Source organism: Canis aureus, chromosome 6 (genome assembly GCF_053574225.1).
Source record: "Canis aureus isolate CA01 chromosome 6, VMU_Caureus_v.1.0, whole genome shotgun sequence".
In the NCBI taxonomy this organism is placed as follows: Eukaryota; Metazoa; Chordata; class Mammalia; order Carnivora; family Canidae; genus Canis; species Canis aureus.
This window is the reverse complement of record NC_135616.1, coordinates 46153798-46173675: the sequence shown is the minus strand read 5'-3', so window position 1 is coordinate 46173675 and position 19878 is coordinate 46153798. Positions and strand designations below refer to the sequence as shown.

At 42.5% G+C, this 19878-nt stretch overlaps 1 protein-coding gene across 2 annotated transcripts in view; it reads right to left on the bottom strand.

The window, feature by feature from the left end:
* Nucleotides 1–9790, bottom strand: part of AKT3 (AKT serine/threonine kinase 3) — a 308906-nt gene extending 299116 nt beyond the window's left edge. The window contains exon 1 of one of the 2 annotated variants that reach the window (XM_077901455.1): nucleotides 9537–9790. The gene's annotated coding sequence lies outside the window, so the exon portion shown is untranslated. The remainder of the gene's footprint in view (nucleotides 1–9536) is intronic. The other variant, XM_077901451.1, reaches the window with a different exon arrangement.
* Nucleotides 9791–19878: the final 10088 nt, after the last annotated feature.

Genomic DNA, 19878 nt, shown 5'->3' with positions numbered 1-19878 from the left:
AAAACACAATGGGTCTCGGTATTTACAGCATCCATAAATATTAAAAAAAAAAAAAAAAAAAAAGTTTTTTTTTTCTAGAATAAAAATCTAAAATTTATCCCATGGGTCTTTGTAAGATACATTGTAGTGTAACAGACAAAGTCCTCAAAAATGTCCTTATATATACAGTAATGAGTTTTATAGGGCTATTTCTCATTGTCCCTCTCAACCTAAAAAGGAAAAATGCCAAGATAAAACAGAGTTAAAAATATTTCCACAGAAAGGGACCAAAACATGTGGTCCAGGGTACACTGGCATTATGTGGTCCAAAAACACAGGCAAAGAGTTTAGATAACCAGAAGAATGGATGGAGGGATTGTAGAATTATACTGTTTTCTCAGATCGGGTTTTGACAAATAGTCCATAGTGGCAAGTTCAAGGTCAGACTTCTGAGCGACTATCAAACTAAATTATGGCTCATTTTCCAATGCAAATTAAGTAGAAAGCCTAATTCACTTAGCAGTGAGGAATCAGGACTAACACTCTTAAGAAAGCCTGACAAAGTCTGTGTGGTTGAATAGCAAACTAGCCCCATATGTGCCCTTGGCACTTACAGGTAAGGCCAAGACTATCCACACAATCACTGGTGTCTGCTAGTGCAGAGAGTCTAAAGGGATATTAAAACCTGGGTCTATTTTCCCAAAATATGTTTGAAAGAATTCCAAGAAAAATTCCAGAAAAATAAGAGAAAAATGATGAAAAAAGAAAAAAAATTCTTTGGTCAAATAGTTCAGGAAAATTCCACAAACCATATCTTTCTCTTAGAACAACACAATTAACATATTAAAGATATAAGATGTGTATAACCTCATGTAACTCAGCAAATCCTAAGCTTACTGAACCCACAGGGCTCTTTTTTTTTTTTTTAGTCATATGTACTGATATCTAGGGGAACATGCTTTGAAAAATGGCCACATAATTCAAGACAAGATTTATTACACCGTTAAAAAAGAGCAAGAAACCTTCAGTAAAGAATCGAAACATCATTTTAGCTTGATTTAGGTAACTTTCTGAAAACTGGCTACATACAGAACGAGGTAACTAAAAAGGTTATCTCCTTACACCACATAATTATAAAGACATTAAATATAGGTAGCCCGAGTGCAAACTGATGACTTTAGAAGGCCTCTTTGGTAGCACCTGTAGCAAAGAGCCTCATCTCATTCAAGCCATTCTTGGTTTGACTATAAAATTACATTATCTGGGTAAAAAAAAAAATTCCTATCTTAATATTCTTGGTATTGGAAATGGAAGAGATCAGGGGCCAACATTTATTAATAACCAAAAAACAATACAAATTCAAGAAACATAGATAAAACATATCCCTTTCTATTAAAATAATCTGCATCACAACACATGTTCTAAAGAACACTAAAAAAATACTTTCAAAATTTATTCCATTGTTTTAAGCTGACATTTCATTGCTGGGATCTCAAAGCAGGTAAGGACCTTCATTTTACAGTTGAGGAAACAAGAGTCCAGATAGATGAAGAGACTTGCCCAAGGTCACACAGCTGCTTTCTGAGGAAACCAAGACCAGACAACCAGGCACATGTTCTTTCCACTAGCACTACCCCTTCACTACAAAACAAAACAGTGAAATATGCAGATCAACACAAATCAATGAATTTTCTTTTAAAATGGAACTGTTTTGGGGTGCCTGGGTGGTGCAGTCCATTTAGCATCTGACTCTTGGTTTCTGCTCAGGTCGCCATCTCGGTGTGCACGGAGCCGGCTTCAGATTCATTCTCTCCCCTGCCCCCACTCCTGCCATTCCCCCCCTCAAATAAATAAGCCTTAAAAAAAATAAAGAAAACGAAACTTTAAAAAAACTTTTTAGATAAAAATGTTTATCTGGTACTTATATATTTAGATTAGACTGCTAAACGGATGTTAAATCAACAGGACAAAATTTACAATCATCATCAGGACCACTAAAGCCACTCATTATAGAAATGGCTTTATCCACTTGCATCTTAAGATGTTACCAAATTCTACACATAATATCCAGCTTTAAAGTTGCTCCTGGGACTCTCAGCTAAAATGATATTCTTTGAAAATAGCTTAAAAGACATTTAAAAGTATACTACTCCAGAATTATGACCAATAGACTAGAAATAAATGCTATCTTGTGTGTATAAACTGACTCTTAAGCAATGCACCATATTCTTTGGTTTAATTTCCCTATAGTGGCAAACCTCTTGCACTAAGTCATCTATGCTCTCCCACTCAGTGTTCCATGTTGCTAAAAACACTAATCTGCAAAATGATGAGCTGGACATGAACTTCACCTCCTCCTACAGTCCCAACTTCTTCAGAAGTATGTTTCTATCCAATGAGCTAATAGGCAAAAATTTGGTTTCTTTTTCTTTTAAGCCTATTGCATTAAATATTTCATTGCTGAATAATCTAATTTTGTCTATTCTTAAAAAAAATGTCATACAAAATTCTTGGCAGATTCAATTTAGAATTTAAACAAAGCAGTTACACTAAAGGTACTTTCATTCAAAACTATTTGAGAATTTGATAACAGCATTTGAATATCACTTCACGATTTACAAAACATTTTCACATCTTGTACCTCATTCAATAGCATTGCTATTTAGTAAAGCAATTTGACAGTGCCTGGCACAGAAGATATACCCAACAAATACAGAGTAAATGAATGAGTGGATGAATGAAAGAGCGAAGATGTAGCTTTACATAACTAATGAAGGACAGACAAGACAAACCAATATTGTAAGTCAACAGAGAGAGCGGTATTAAGTCATCTTGAAGACAAACCTGAACTCAAATGTTACGAAAGCACCTACTCAGAAATAAATTATAATAAACATTCTTCCTTATTCATTAAAGTAGATTTACCATAGACCTGCACTAATTGTGAGGACTACTAGCACACATTAAAATTATCTTCCTTTTCTCTGCGTTTAATACTTTTTGTTGAGATGAGGTCAAGTTTCAAGTCCCAAACAATTAAGCATCAACGATGCTCAAAGTTATCTATTGTGGAAGGAAAAAAGAGAAAGAATGGCATATTTTCTTAATGATATTTATAAAAATTTTTTAAAGATGTTTGTTTACTTATGGCAACAAACCACTCAGTTCTAAGCACTAAAGTTCTTCAAACATCTTTCTAAAATATCACTCAAGAAACATGTAATGTACATATGCAGTCAGTAAAAAAGTACTGATTGCCTACTCTGTGAGAAGGACCACACTGAGTATATAGAGAGGCAAGCAAAACAAACTTTTTAAAAAAATCTTTTCCATGTAATAATTTGTTATCAAAGTGCTTTTATGTTATTTGCAAATCTGACTAAAAACAAATCTGTACAGTAGCTACTGCAGCTACAATTCTGAACCTAGGAAACCTGTGACCAACCAAAAATGATATTATTTCTTCGCTGTTACCATAACCAGATAGTGACAAGTAACAAGAATGACTGCCTACAATCCATGTCTTCTATCAGTTTGGTATGCTTTCTACCAAATAACCCAATATGAACTCCCAGATGTATAATAACATTTGTGAATCACTTAAAACACTTTTTTTGTATCGAAATATTTTTCAAAAGTCCAGTAAACACAATGTTTTCAAATAAATTAAAAATCAAATATAACCATGGCATCATAAAGGAAATTATACCAACAGAAGACTAGAAGGTTGACAAAGTTGAAAGGCACACCAGCAATTTTCTTTTTTACAACCTAGAACAAGATTCACAGGTTGGCAATTTCCTACATGTTAATTCTTAAGTTTAAAGCCACTATACTATCTATAATAAAACTTGCAAAAAAAAAAAAAAAAAAAAAAAAAACTTGCTCTAAACTATATCCTTCGCTATAATTAATGCTATATAGAGTATACTTGCCCTGCACCACAATTTTTTACATTCTTTAGATATGCCTAGTCCAATTAAATTCATAAAGGACAACTAATGTGCAAAGACAATAGAATCTTGCTTCTTTGAAAGACAAATGACTATCAAGGGTAACCAAAATACAATTCTATGGTATCTCCCAATTTCATGAAATAAGTGAAACTAACATATGCCATAATAAATACATAAGGTTATATAAAAATTTTTAAAGGGTTTGAGGGAAAGGAAAAATACTGAAATGAAACGGAAATTCAAGGCAGCTTGCTCTGTACTTCAAATAACCCTCAGCCAGCCTGTCCTTCTTAAGAGTTGTTATCCTGTTCATAAACTTGTCCTATGGGAAAGTGAGCCAAACAAACGATATATTTTGGATCCTCTCTTCAGAGTACAATAACAGATTCTGTGGACTTTCTTAAAACTAATAGATATCTTCACTGTTCCACCCTATAGGAAAATATTTGAATAGGCACATAAGCAAGATTTCCAACTTTCAAGCAAAATTTCAGTCCTTTCAAACTGCCAACTCTCAAAAATCAACTTTGCAAACTTTTATGTATGTATACAAAAACGGAGAGTATTTCCCCCTTCTCCCTACCTCAGTTTATGACATCTAAATGCCATTTCAACCAACACATCCATTATCAACCAAATTAAAAAAAACAACTTGTGCTGCGTGCTATATTTAATATTCTAATTTGAAACAACTAGGAAAATGCCTATTGGATTCCCGTTTCACCGAAAGCCCTGAACAAGCTACAGACAAACAATCCCCTACATTTCTCATATGAAGTGTGGCTTGTCTCTGTCTCTATGTGAAGGCACCTGTAATGTAACAGGAACAGGTTGAAGGTTGCCACTCAAAGAATTTTGGTTACACAGCTCGCCATATTCTTCCAACACACATTTAAAATCCTTCTATAATCTGCCTTGGGGACCTCCTCGACAATAAAATGAAACAAAATCTGCACATATACACAAAATACAATTGGTATAAGATCCATTAAGTGTCGGGAATCGGCTTGATGGATTTTTACCCCGGGGTTAAACCGAGAGTTAACCCACAGGTATGATATCCTATAACAAAGCTTATTTACCACAATAGTTCATCAGAAAGAGCACTGGGCAGGCCCAGAAACTGGGGTCCCTGTTCCCAACTCTGCCCCACTGGAGTGATGCTACTTAAGGGCCTTTAATTCTCTGTGCTTCAATCTTCTCAGCCATAGAAATTAAAGTGTAGCACTAGACAAACTTAAATAGCTTCACAGCTCTTCCAGAGCTAATATTTAGGATTCTTCAAGTTCAAATCTACCACGGGTCTACTTCACTTATAGATGGCATTTCAGGGGACACTATCATGATTATACAGTTCCTGTCCTCAGAAGTTTAGTATGTGGTTTGGAAGATAAAACATCCAAACATCAATTCCACTAACACAAAACCTGGACTGAACTCCAATACTGGCAAAACAGCATCCTCCTCCCCTTCCCATCCCCCAGACTCACGAACAGAGTCAGAGGCTTTCTTAGTTAATATAGGAGAGAAAATTTCTCACTTGAAAGTCTCCTAGGGATTTCTTCTGGTAAATCATTTGGCCTTTCCCTCTGAACATCAGCAAAATAGACCCATTTACAAAAAGTGAAATCACTGCAGTTGGTGATAAATATAAAGAGAGTACTGAAAAGCCAATCTCCAGGTCAAGAAACATACATTAATTTGTCTATCAACTACCATTTGAAGGCTACCTGGCAAAAGAAACGCGTCTACATCTAAACACCAAAAGGCTATATACCGCTACAATAACATATGTAAACATCTGAGGCATTTAACCTGGCCTCTGAAACAACTGAAATGAAAAAAGAATGTTATGGATCTGTCGATATATAATTGTTTTTACCATATTAATGTGATTTCTGTGGAAATTATTGCACTACATTACCAAAACTGGTATGTCACTGGGAAATCTAATGGTAGGTACCAGCAACATAGGAGAAATGCTAAGGAAAAAAGTGTTTCAGAACAAGGAAAGTGGGACACCCGCGTGGCTCAGGGGTTGAGCATCTGCCTTCGGCTCAGGTCGTGATCCCGGGGTCCTGGGTTCAAGTTCCGCATCAGGCTCCCCGAGCCTGCTTCACCCTCTGCCTAGGTCTCTGCCTCTCTCTGTATATCTCTCAAGAATAAATTTTTTTTAAATCTTTAAAAAAAGAACAAGGAAAGTTCTACAGAAATGGGAGTTTATAATTCTGCATTAGTAAGTGTCTTCTCTTGTGAAAACCACCTCAAAAGTAGCAGGGGCTGTTGTGAAGATTAAACCAATTGACACACGTTAAACACACACAACAGTGCCTGGCACATGGCAAGTGCTCATCAGGCCCTGGCTGGCACTGACTCTAAAGCTGACCTAGTGCTGCCATAAGTGAAAGACCATAATAAAATTGTCTGTCAGTTAACATCAGAAGATTCAGGGCTATCCTTTCCAGGTGACTACATAAGAGTATATGCTGTATAAAACCAGGATTCAGAATACCAATGCACACTCCTGAAACCTGGAGTTAAAAACAGGGCAACTCCAAATGATTTAAATATTCTAACACAAATCTACAAAAATTCATTATGTGCAAATTTATGTCAAGAAAATAAAAAATGCAAGTCAAATTATAAAATGATTTGGTCAAAACAAATTAAATGGTTTCTTTTTCTGCCTTGTCTTTTACGGTATTCAAATATAAATTATTGTAAATTAAGTATCTTTTAATGCTTAAAACGTAATCACACTATTAAGACAAGATTCTATCAAATCATGCTAAAAATGCAATTAACACGAGTTAACAATAATTGCGTTATCTTCCCAAGGATGAATTCTTTGAACTAAAAAGTGTAACAACAAAAAAAAGTGTAGCTATCTTTTCACAAAAATATGCAAAGTTCATCAAGTAAACTCTAAACTTCCACAATATCAATTTGTAAAACAGGTTCCTCTTTTTCAAGAAACCCAAATTGTTGGAAATTTCCATTGAATTTTTAAGAAATAAAATCTCTTATATGTTTAAATCAAAAGCCAGAGTTTAAAGAATCTTAAATCCCTACTTTGCACAAAAATCTATTATGCTAAGTACATCTGTCCTATGATATGTCTAACCAGAACATATTTAGATTTGCCATGATTCTGAAAACAAATTCTCATATCTAACAGTAGTAATCTTGTGAATGAAATGTAAATAAGAAAAGTTTTTTAATCAAACTAGCTCCTGGCACACAGTTCACACTCTAATACCTGCTGGAATGAATGAAATCTTATTTAAAATATTTTTACAGCTATAAAATTACATAAACTGAAAGTCCAAAGCTGAACCCCCTTAACTACCTTTACATACACAACTTAGAGTTGTCAAACTAAAAATTAATTTTAAGTTGGAAAACTCACTAAAGTAATCATTACAGAAGTAATCATTACAGAAAGACTAAGTATAGAGGACAAAATGAATAGAAATAACAGTTTCCTAAGTTTTTTGGTAGAAATACTTTGGACTAGGTATTTTTTTAATTCTGTAGGAAAACCTACTACTGAAAACACATACCGCAAACATACAACAGAACGCTACAGCTGTACATTCATCTAAATTCCAGTGCTGTCTCATTCATGTGATATATGCACTCCCTCACTTTAAAATTAGAAGCTCAAGCCAATCAAAGATATTGGGGTCAGCCCTAGTGAGACAAACAAGAAGCAGATCTTCAAATACAACCTCCTCGGTAAACTTTCAAAATCAAGATTGTGTGTTGGCAAAAGAAAAAAAAGAATAAAAAAAAACCAACAGTCCCGATATATATACTCCAAATTATTATGCATTCACCTTAAAAAGCTAATAGTTTACTAAAAACTAGACTTCGTGATAAAAAAAAAAAAAAAAAAAAAACACGTTCACGTTTTACACAACCACTTCCTGGATGTGTGTATTGGTTTTGGACCACCACCTCCTGGAATATTCATATTCATTTATACATATTTTGCAAGGATATTTAAGTTCTGAAAACAAACTTTCCTAAACCATGTTTATTGGACTCATCTAGCTTTGGCTTTTTCAACTATTTCCTAACAACGTATAACCTAATTTAATGAGCTTCCACCAAAAACCAAACCCCAGGGGTTGGCTAGTAATTTACAGCCTACTAAAAGATATAAAATGACCATGCCTTTACAAATATGGAACATATGTCTAACTTGATGATTTGAAGCCGTTGGCAAGGTATTATTAACTGCAAGAAGTCATCATCTCACATGTTTTTGCTACAAGATGAACTAGAAAAGTGTGAACATTTTCTTAATGGTACTACTTAATACAGATACATAGGTTTCGCTGCGAATTTCTACTTGAAAACGTAATCAATTACAAACTACTGGGCTCTCGACCAATTACCACACTGGTGAAATGGGTTGGTTTTATTTTCACGACGTTTTCTTGGTGCAAGAAATGGGAGCATCCTACCCTTGGCTTATGGGTAAGCCTTTCCCCCCTGCTTTCAGAAAATATACAGTAAATACCGGTTTTGAAACCCTGGCCCCAAAGAGACTCAATTCAGCCTAAGTGAAGATCCCCGGGTAATCCCAAACAAGGAATGACCCCGCCTGGAAGTCAGGGTGTACACGGCGACCAGCTAGGCTTCAACTTTGGGCTCTTAGGGCCCAGCAAGCATCATGGCTGATGCAGACCGATGCGCAGGAGGAGGAGGAGGAGGTGGACGAGGAAGAGGCTGGTTTGTTTACTTGCAGCCTGAGCCGCCGCCGCGCCAGCAGCGACAGCATCACTGGATCCGCCAAACCCAGCATCTTCCGCACATTTCTATTCTTAGCACACAACTCCCAAGCGGATTAAAACCCCACTACTATTAAAAACACAGACGAGCACGTTACCCACCTCCCACACACACACACACACACACACACACACACACACCGCCCCCCCCCCCCCAGGGCCGTCTTTTCCTGCGCGCCGGCAGCAGGGGAGGGTGGGGAGGAAGGAGACCCCGGGGGACGCCGGAGCATCCTCGCCTGCACCCCACCCCGCGCGCGCAGACAGCCCCCGCGCCGGGCAGCGCGGCAGACGGCCCCCTCCCCCCAACCCAAACACGCCGGCCCCGGCCGTCCCCGCGTTATATAAGCCCGCCGCCGCCCCCGCCGCCGCCGCCGCCCCCGCCCCGCCCCCGCCCGGCCGGGGCCCCCTCCCCACGCCCCCACGCCGCGCCGCCCGGGCCGGCGGGGAGCGGGCGCTGCGCAGCGGCTGGAGGCGCCAGGGCCGGGGCAGCGCAGACGCGGCCGGTACCGCTAGGCCGGGAACACCCTCCCCGGCCCCCCGCGCGCCGCCGCCCCCCAGCTTCCCCCGGAAAGTGAGGGGGTGCCGGTGTCAGCGGCGCCGGGCATCCCCCGGCCTCCCCACCCACACCCACACCCGAGCCTCCGGTGACCCAGCCCCCGCCCACGCCCCCGGCGCGGTGACAACCCAGACGCCCCCGCCTCCCCCCACACCACCCCCCCGCCCTAGGGAGGCCCGGGGCCGGGGGCCCGGAGGGAGAGGAGGCCCGGCGGGGAGGGGGCGAGCGGGGGGCGGTGGCTGTTACCTGCAAAGGCGGCGGCGGCGGCGGCGGCGGCGGCGGCGGCGGCCCCGCAGCTGCTCGGGCGGCGGCGGAGGATGGAGCCGGGGGGGCGGGGGGAGGAGAGGGGGCGACTCGGGGGTCCCCCCTCCCTCCTCCTCCCCTCCTGTCCTCCCCCCACCCCGCAGAGCCTCTGGCCCCCCTGGAGCCCGGTGCGGCCGGCGGGAGGGCAGGCGAAGGCTGCAGGGGAGGGAGGAGGGAGCCGGCCGGGCCGGGCCGCGGAGCTGGAGCGGGAGGCGGCGGCGGCGGCGGCGGCGGCGGGAGGGGAGGGCGGAGGGAGGGCGGGCGGCGGCGGGGGGAGGAGGAGGCGGAGACTCTACATGGGAATCGGATATCGGCTACAAATTCAATTCATCACCAGAAAACACCGCTCGGGCGGGGGTCGGGTCACGCCGGCGAGGCGGCGGCGGGCGGAGGCTGCGGGGCCCGGGGCGCGCCCGGCGCGGGTCGGGGGCCCGCGGCCTCCTCTGGGGGGGAGGGGGGCCGCGCCTCGCCCGGGGGACCCCGCCGCCGCCGCCTCCCCGCCCCCTCCTTCCTCCCTCCCGGGCCCCGCCGCCGATCGCTGCTCGTCGCCGCCGCCGCCGCCGCCGCCGCCGCGGGGCTTGTTGTTGACTTTGAGGAAAACTCCTGACGTCAGGGGCTGGCTCTCGGCGACTGGCGGGAGCGGCTTCCCCGCGTCCCCGGCCCTGCCGCCGCCTCGGCTCCCCTCCCTGCCGCGCCCTCGTCCGCAGGCTTCCCCGCGCCCCCCAACCCGCGGCGCCCCGCGCCCCCTCTCCTCTCGCGAGAACATCCCCCCCAGCCCGCCGGAGCCGGCAGCGGGGGCAGGCGCTCCCGGGCGGGAAGTTCTGGCGGTGCCCGCGCCCTCGTGGCCCGCGGCGGCCCCCCGAGGCCCGGCGGCGCCCCCGGGGAGGTGGGCGGGCCGCGCCCCCCGGGCCCCCGCGCCCCCCGCGCCCCCGCGCCCCCCGGGCTCGGCCCCGAGCGCGGAGCCTCCTCGGCTGTCGGCGGAGACCTGGCCGCGCGGCCCGAGCACGCCTCTCCGGGGAGCCGCGGCCGCGCGGGACCGGCGGGACTCTTCGCACGACACCCTTCTCAGGGATATTAGTTTGCGTGGACTTGGGGGAAGCCATGATGTGCTGCATTCACTACGAAGGAGATAGCCATCTCTTTCCTTTGAAGTTCACGGCTCCCGAGACTGTTTGCAGTGGAGACACGGCTTGTGCAAAAGGCCATGCTCTCCTGTCCATCGCGGTCCGTAAAGTTATGAAAGAAGTTGTTGGGTTTGTTTTGGGGTTTTTTCTGTTTTGTTTTGTTTTTTGATGTTGTTGTTGTTGACACCGTGTTGTGTCGCTTCTGGAACTTTGCAAAGACCTGTATTGTCTGACCACGTGGCTGTCGCTGTTGGGGTACCTGCTATTGCTCCCAACGCCAGGCTCCTGGTGGTGCCCCTGGCTCCCTTCCGCAGAATTCCTCCCGCACGAGCGCGCTCCCCCGCTTCCCCGCGGCCTGCCTACCTGTGACAGCGGCCGAGCTCTCCTCCTGTGGGTGCACCACAGCATGAAACCTAAGAGGAAAAGGGGGGAGGAACGGGGGCTAAGTCCATTTTCCCCACGGGTCGGGGACGATGCCACAACAAAATCTGCCTTCTTTAAGATACACAAGTCTCCCTGGTGGAAAAGTCCTCAATTGCTGCTTTTCCTCTTTCCCCATAGTTCCCAACACATCAAGAACTGATTAGTGAACATAGACTTGTTTCCTGATACACTGTATCGGTGTATAACGTACACAGTTTATTCCCATAATCATCAGACCTCTAACAGTCCCTATTGGCAAAGCCATTCGGTTACAGATTTCTTGCTGTAAAACACAGTAATGGGTCACATTTTTATTCGATAATAATCCACTCCACTTATCTTTAAGAAAAGAGCGCCTATGACACCAGAGCTTAAAAGTGTCTCCAAAGCTCTTGTAAAATATTCGACTCCGATAGGTGTGGTGTTCTGAATTACTAGAATCTCTTATTAATTTTAATTTTCATTTGTTTCCAATTTGAACATCAACATCTTTGGGAGAACCAAATCTGTCCTATAAGCCATACTGCCCCAAAATATTTCTCCTGGTCTCACCATATTATATTATATATCTTTGCTGATTAAATCCTAAAATTAAGTATTATATAAACTACAGTGGATTATATACTCCGAGCTTCATGTATTTGAAAAATGATAAACTTTCTACTTTGCTGTTCTATAGTAGTTTCATAAATCTCTATAATAAAAGCATGGCAGCTTTTATTACAGAATTATTATTATTTATTACGGAACTACTATTTATTTAAATAGCATTATTCTTTCCCTTAGACCATGCTATCATGAATTTGGCAGAATCTGACCATTATGGCATAATGGTACTCCATTCGGAGCATATGCTAGATTTCTCCTCTTCATTGTCAACGCATCACAGTCACACAGGGAGCAGAGCACGTTTAGCCATGAGAATGTCCCTCCTAAACTTCAGGGAGAAAGCCCTCATTCTTTCTTAAGCCGGATATTCTTGGCTAACATCTCTCAGTTGTAGTAATTTATGCATCTTAAGAAAACTCTTCACTCTTCTTGACTACCAATGACTAAATTAGATACTGAGAGCTATTTCTAAGTTCTTCTACCATTTAGGGGGAGTTACTTAAACTGGAAGGTACATTTAAAATTTCAGGACAGGGCAACCCGGGTGGCTCAGGGGTATAGCGCCGCCTTCAGCCTGGGGTGTGATCCTGGGGATCCAGGATCGAGTCCCGCATGGGGCTCCCACCTGCATGGATTCTGCTTTTCCCTCTGCCTATGTCTCTGCTTCTCTCTCTCTCCTATCTCTCTCTCTCTCTCATGAATAAATAAATAAATAAAATCTTTAAAAATAATAAAATGAAATTTCAGGACAGTGCCACTTCTCTGCCTTAATAAAAAGTTTATCTTGTCTCTGGTGTCTAGGACAGGACATGGCACAAAGCATACACAGAGTGTTTGTTGAATAAATTAATGAATGAACAAATGAAAAAAATCTGTACCCTGTGTACAGTTTATACAATACTTTCCTCTTGAGATGGCTTATTGGCAAGATCATAAATGCACTTTGGAGACTTGCAGGCCTGAGTTCAAATCCTCTCTCAGCAGAATTTATATGTCAGGCAAGTTGCTTAACTTTTCTAAGCCTTAATTTCCTCCTTTGTGAACTGACAGTTACAACTACTCAACGGCTTATTATGAGAATTAAATGTAGTGAAATATTAGACAGTATCTAAAACGTAGTAAGTGCACACCAAGCTGAAATTCCTTTATCCTAAATGTGAATGTATTCATTAACATAACACTAGCTGCTACGATAAATCAACACAAAAATCTATCCATGCACACAATAACAGAGGTGTAGCTCTCATCCATGTAAAGTCCTGAATACAGGGAAGGTTCCTCCAAACATTTAGTCTTATAAATATTTAGGGCCCATGTTTCTTCCGTGTCAGAGCTCTGACACGTTCAGAGCATAACTGTGACATCAAGCAGGCAGAAAAGAGGAAAGCATGGAGATCTCTCAGGTAAGGTTTCCGCACCTCACTTCCACTCACGTTCCATTGGCCAGAATTCTCCTCCAGATCCACCTAAGTGCAAGGCAGGCCATGAAATGGAGTCTAGCCCCAAAAAGGAAAAAAAAAAAAAAAATTAGTTTTGATGAACAGCCAGGGAGACTCTGTCACAGTTGGTTTCTGAAATAACCACATTAAGGCCATTTTCAAAAGACCAGAAGAGTAAGTAGCAGAAGGGTCGATTGCAATAATTATTAGTACAAATTGTCTTTTTTGAGGATGTCTTTTTTAAGGTATAGGTCAAATGTCTGTGTTAGTAACACATGAGAATACCTGAAGACAGATATGCCACCAATCTGATGCCACCAATCTGGGATGCTTAAAGCCCTCTGGAAACCTCCCTCTTATTTCGTCATCAAATTTTCTCTCCCAGCTATGTTACTTCGTTTGCATGAACATTATTTTTCCATTCATATTGTCCTTCTTTGTCTTGGACAACTAAGTCTGATAGCAAGCAAAGCAGTCTCTGGACATTATATGCAGTCTTTCAGGACACTTGAGTCACAGAAATTACTGTCCACAGTTATATAATTGCTCAGAGCTAGAATTCATGATCTAATTCCAAAGCAACCAGCATACATAATTATTATTCCTGGCTGTGCAGGAGAATCAAGGTAAGCAATAAAATTAACACATTCATATTATATTCCCAGAACATCATTTGAGGACATAATTTTTAACTTCGCAAGATGGTGTATGCATTTAGGTGTTTCAGAACCTGCTCTGTGGGGACTGAACTTCTCAACAGGACAACTTGCAGTAAAGTCATGACAATGATTTTCCAACCGTCCCCTGGATAATTACCCCAACCCTTCTTCAGTTGTCTCAGATAAGTACAGTACATGAAGGTCAGATAGATTTTTTTTTTAATAGCATACGACTGCCTTGAGTTTTCTTTGATGTCTGTGATTGCCAAAGAGGAGTTGCCTTGCTTTGTTTTATATCAAAGTATAAACAATCTAGAAAATGATGGTCTTTGCAATAAAGGATTGGTATCCAAAATATATAAAGAACTGATGCAACTCAACACCCAGAAAATAAATAATCCAATTTAAAAAAGGGGAGAAGACTTGAACAGATATTTCTCCAAAGACGACATCCAGATGATCAACAGACACCTGAGAAGATGCTCAACATCACTAACTGTCAAGGAAATGCATAACAAAACTACAATGAGATACCACCTCACAGCTGTCAGAAAGGCTAAAATTAACAACACAATACACAACAGGTATTGGTGAGGATGAGGAGAAAGGAACACTGTTGGTAGGAAGGCAAGCTGGTGCAGCCATTGTAGAAAACAGTATAAAGGTTTCTCAAAAATTTAAAACTAGAACTACCCTACAATCCAGTAATCACACTACTGTATTTTTTGGTATTTCCCAAAAAAATACAAAAACACTAATGCAAAGGGATACATGCACCCCTATGTTTATACAGCAGTGTATGCAATGGCCAAGATATGGAAACAGCCTAAGTGTCCAACAATTAATGAATGCATAAAGATATGGTATGTGTGTATATATATATATATGAATATTTTGCAGCCATAAAAAAGAATGAAATCTTGCCATTTGCAATGGCATGGATGGAGCTAAAGAATATAATGCTAAGGGAAATAAGTCAGTCAGAGAAAGACAAATACCATATGATTTCACTCATACACGCAATTTAAGAAACAAGACAAAGGGCAAAGGAAAAAAAGAAATAGACTCTTAACTATAGAGAACAAACTGACAGGAGGTGAGAGGGGGATAGCTGAGATAGGTGATGGGGATTAAGAGTACACATAACCATGAGGAGCAATGAGTAATGTAGAGAATGTTGAATTACTCTATTGCACACCTGAAACTAACGTGACACTGTATATTAACTCTACTGGAATTAAAATTATAAACTTAATTTTTTTTTTAATTTTTTTTTTTTTAATTTATTTATGATAGTCACAGAGAGAGAAAGAGGGAGAGGCAGAGACATAGGCAGAGGGAGAAGCAGGCTCCATGCACCAAGAGCCCGATGTGGGATTCGATCCCGGGTCTCCAGGATCGCGCCCTGGGCCAAAGGCAGGCGCCAACCCGCTGCGCCACCCAGGGATCCCTATATAAACTTAATTTTTAAAAAATATGATAGACTTTGGAATGGACTTTGGTGTCTAGTGTAACCTTCTTGACTTCATCTTGCTCCACTGAAAGTGCTCCTGTGGGAGTACCAGAATGATTCAGTCAGTTGAGCATCCAACTCTTGATTTTAGCTCATGTTTTTATTTTTTTAACTCCTATTTTTTTATTTTTAAATAATATACAAAGTATTTTTTTCAAGACTCACATGGGGTATGATCTCCTTATTCAAGCTGAGTGCCTGCACCTCCCTCCAGCAGACCAACTGTTAGGCAAGTGTGGGGCACTTATTGTACATCTTGCTTTTTATGGAAGATTCTGAAGTCACTGAATGGTGCATCTCTGCTCAGTACTCTCAGGGCACTTCTCATACATTTTCTGTTCCTTTTCCATGTTGATAGAAGTGCAGGGTCTGCTTGGGATTCTCTACCTCTCCCTCTCCCGCTGCCCCTCCCCCATTCTTACACACTCACACTTTCTCTCTCTCTCTCAAATAAATAAATAAATAAATAAATAAATAAATAAATAAAATATTGGAAAAAAAAGAAAAAGTGTTACTGTGAGCCTGGAGTATACAAGTCAGAGAATAATAATTTATAAACATGCCATGCTTGCCTATAGTAGGCCTCCTACTACCTCTCATCTTCTGAAAAGTTCCTCCCTTATAGCTGTCTTTTTCAAAATACCTGAGAAAACCCTTGAGCTGCATGATATCTACAAGTCTTATCTATGAGCCAAAGCTTCTTTAGATGATTCATAAGAAAAAAACTCATAAAGGCACACTCCCCACTTTTGTTACTCTTCCTGCACTTCCTCCTTAAAGTGAAAGATGGGTTATCGTAACCTCTTTTTCTTAAATCTCCAGAGTTTCTAAAAGCTTGTTTGCACATTTGCTTCTCCAGTTGTCTTCACTGATAAAATGTTTTACACCCGAGATCAGGATAGTCCATGTTTGAACATTCACCTCAACTTAGTTCCATAAAGACTTGTTAACCCTATACAGATGAAGGTCTAGAGGCAGACACAAGTACAAACCAGCGCCTACTTTCAAGAGGTTCCATCTATTGGGAGACCAAATGTAAATAAGCAATGATACACCAAATACGTGTGACAACAGAAATATGTATAAAGGGATAAGAGAAGACACCATGGGAGCATTAAAAATTAATGAGAGGGGAATAAGTCTGGCAACCTAAAGAGAACTTAATGACATTTTAGCTGAGCTTTAAAATGAGGTCAAAAGTTGATGGGACAGCAGGAGACATTTCAGGCAGTGAAAGAAACACAAAGAAAACTAACATCAAGGACTCCAAGGGAAAAAATGGGTGCAGAAAAAGTTTTAGGAACATGAAAAAATTTGAGCTGGTTCTGAAGAATTATCATGAGAGGAAATATGAGTGTACATTTATGCAAGAGCAGTTGAGAAGGAGAAGAAGGAAGGCTCTTCAGAGAACTTATGATGCAGAGTCAGGAGGACCGAGTGACCAGATGGTGGGCAGGATGATGCCCAGAATTCTGTCCTCCTACTGCTCGCTGGGAGGAAGGATCGTGTGTGTGTGTGTGTGTGTGTGTGTGTGTGAGAGAGAGAGAGAGAGAGAGAAAGAGAGAGCATGCATACACAACTTGTTATCTAATTTGGGGAGGAGGGTTATCAAGAGGCAGGGTTATGAAGGAGAAAAGAGAGAATGAGCCATTTTGGACATATTAAAACTGATGGACACCTGTGAGACATTCAGGTAGATATAGTAATAAACACTGTTACTAATGTGATTGAGTACTTACCCTGTACCAAGCCCTGTGCTATGCCCTCTATAAGAATTAACTGACTTAGTATCTGCAGCATTTGGGAATGTGAAAATATGGAGATTTAAAGACTTGGCCTGAAATTCTAGGTCTGAGCACAGGGTGAGTGACACCATGCAGCAGTGTGACACAAGAACTGAATCTTGAGACATACTCATACTTGAGGGTAGATGGAGAAAAAAAATAGCCAAATGAGTAAGTAGAAAAACAGGAGAGGCTATGAGAGCCAACGTAGGAAAGAGTCTCAGAAAGGAAGCTTTAGGGACTGCTGGATGGCTCAGTGGTTGAGCATCTGCCTTTGGCTCAGGTCGTGATCCTGGGGTCCTAGGATCGAGTCCTGCATCAGACTCCCCACAGGAAGCCTGCTTCTCCCTCTGCCTACATCTCTGTATCTCTCTGTATCTCTCATGAGTAAATAAATAAATGTTAAAAAAAAAAAAAAGGAGGCTGTATTATCCAGTGGAAATGATGTAGGGAAAGTCAAGTAAAGGAGAAAATCAAGTGAATACCTCCTGACTTTTACAACCGAGGAGTCACTGGTTAGCGTCGTGGAAGTGATCTCATCATAATGGGGATTGAAAGCTTCACCGAACTGAGTTCAAGAGAATTCAGCTGATTGAGGAGGAGGGGGTAGTGCAGTGGTGGGGATAGGAACAAATATTTAATGAGACCTACTACGGGCTCAGCTTTGTGCCGGCACTTTGCTGAAGTGTGGCAGGATGAGGTTTTGAAGTATTGACTGTTGCTTTCTGGTTTCCAATTCCCCTAGCTCTTTCCCACCATTTAGAGAGCCAGAAGATAATTGCCTCATGAAAGATGACAGAGTAGATTGATAAGGAAAGGAGTCCTCTCCTGGCTTTTTAGTTTCAAAAGCCTGACCCTGGGCAGGGGGCAGGGGTGGAGGGTGGAAATGATTCTAGAACTTAAAACAGGTAGTTTGGGAGAATCTTGAGGCCAAGAACAAGGCTTCACACCACCACCACCACCATTGCTAAAACAGTCCTCCAGCTAGCTGGAGGAAGAGAGTACACAGATTGAGAGGTGGGTCTCTGGGGAAGCGCTGGCCCTGTACCCTGGCCCACAGGGTACAGCCTGAGTGGGAAAAATGAGTAAATAACCTGATGGCTTTCACAATTCCAAAACGAGGGAAGTTGTGTTTCTTTCCTTGTAAGAGACTAGGTGGAGGGAAGAAGAACCAGAGGGTGACTTGTCCCTGTGGTTAATGTGGGCATTTGGAGAGCTTCCTGGGGTTCAGCATGACAAGAGCACCAACTGGATTCCCATGTGAGTAAGATTTCTGAGATTGCATGGGGCTCTAGGCAGACACCTGAGAGCCCCAAACTCAACTGTTATGAAGGATCATCATTGCAGTTCTAACACATCAGCAAATGACAGTGAAGAGACCAAGGGACAGCTCAGCAGTAACTCTGAAGGACCAAGACCAAGGGGCAATTGAGGTGATTGATATCTCAGAGGATGCCAGTGTGCGCACAACCAAGACCAAGAGCCCTTTCTCTCCATGACTTGGTACCACAGAAGCCATTCTTCCCACCACCTTCCCTCCAGAACTCTATCATGACCCCAGACAGAACGGAAGCTTCTAACCACCCAGCAAAATAGAGACTCCAAAAAGAAATAAAGTTGAGTTCTAGAAATTAAGTTATATTTCCTAAATACTTAAATTGGGGGAATTAAATTCATGCCTACCGTATTCTGACACTTCCTCCTCATTACAATAGCACAAATAGGTAATGTCCTTTCCACATTACAGACAATGAACTAGGTTCAGAGAGTTAAAGGAACTTTCTAGGCCAGCAAGCAAGGGACAAACCCCAGTTTGTCACCCCAAGGTTCTTCTTACCCCACAGCCAATGTTCTCCCCGCTAGACCACTTCGCTCTTGGAAAAAATTTGGCAGAGAAGAGGAGTGATAGCCAAAAGGGGATTTGGGGTGATGGAACTTTTTTTAAAGAACTAGAGAAATTAGACAATATAAATGGGAAATGGGAGGAAAAGCCAGTGAGAGGAGATATTGAAAATGAAGGAAAAAGATTATTTCTCAAGAAATGATTCTAAAGGGTGTGAAAAGAGAAGAAATATAAAAGGATAAACCTTGAATGGAAGGTGGATGCTTCCCAGAGATAGGAGAGAACATGGAAAGGCTGGGCTTGGGTAGAAAAATCATAGATGGTTGGGAGAAATTTGGCAGCGCTGGAGTTCGGTGGCACGGAGGAGGAAAAGCAGGGTGGTGATACTTGGAGGGTGCATGCACGGTGAAGGCTAGACCATGGCTCCTCGTGTTCAGCACCTTGAATGTCAGATGGTATATGCCATGCGTTTGGTTGAATTCCTTCAACACTGCAGTAACTGGGAATTCAACCTGGGAGGAAACAAGCCAACATGCCTTGGGGAAATCCAAGGTTCTGTGAATGAACAGCTCTGTGGAGGGCAACAAACTCCTTCTTCCCAGCCCTCTTTTTCCCATGCAGTTTAAAGTTACACTCCCGACCTCTCTCACTCCTACACCCTTGTCCCCAGAGATTTATCTGATTGGGGAGTTTGGAAGGAAGTAACTGGGCACTTAGCCCATTCTGGGGTCTGTCTGGGAGACAAGTTGGCTCCCCCCATGCCAATAGAGACTTCTCTACCAGGCATGGCCTGTGGTTTTCTGGTCCTGGGATGAGGTGTTAGTGACCTCACCTGCATGCAGGCCTAAATTCACATTCTCCAACCCGACCTGTACCGGGCTATTTTCTGAT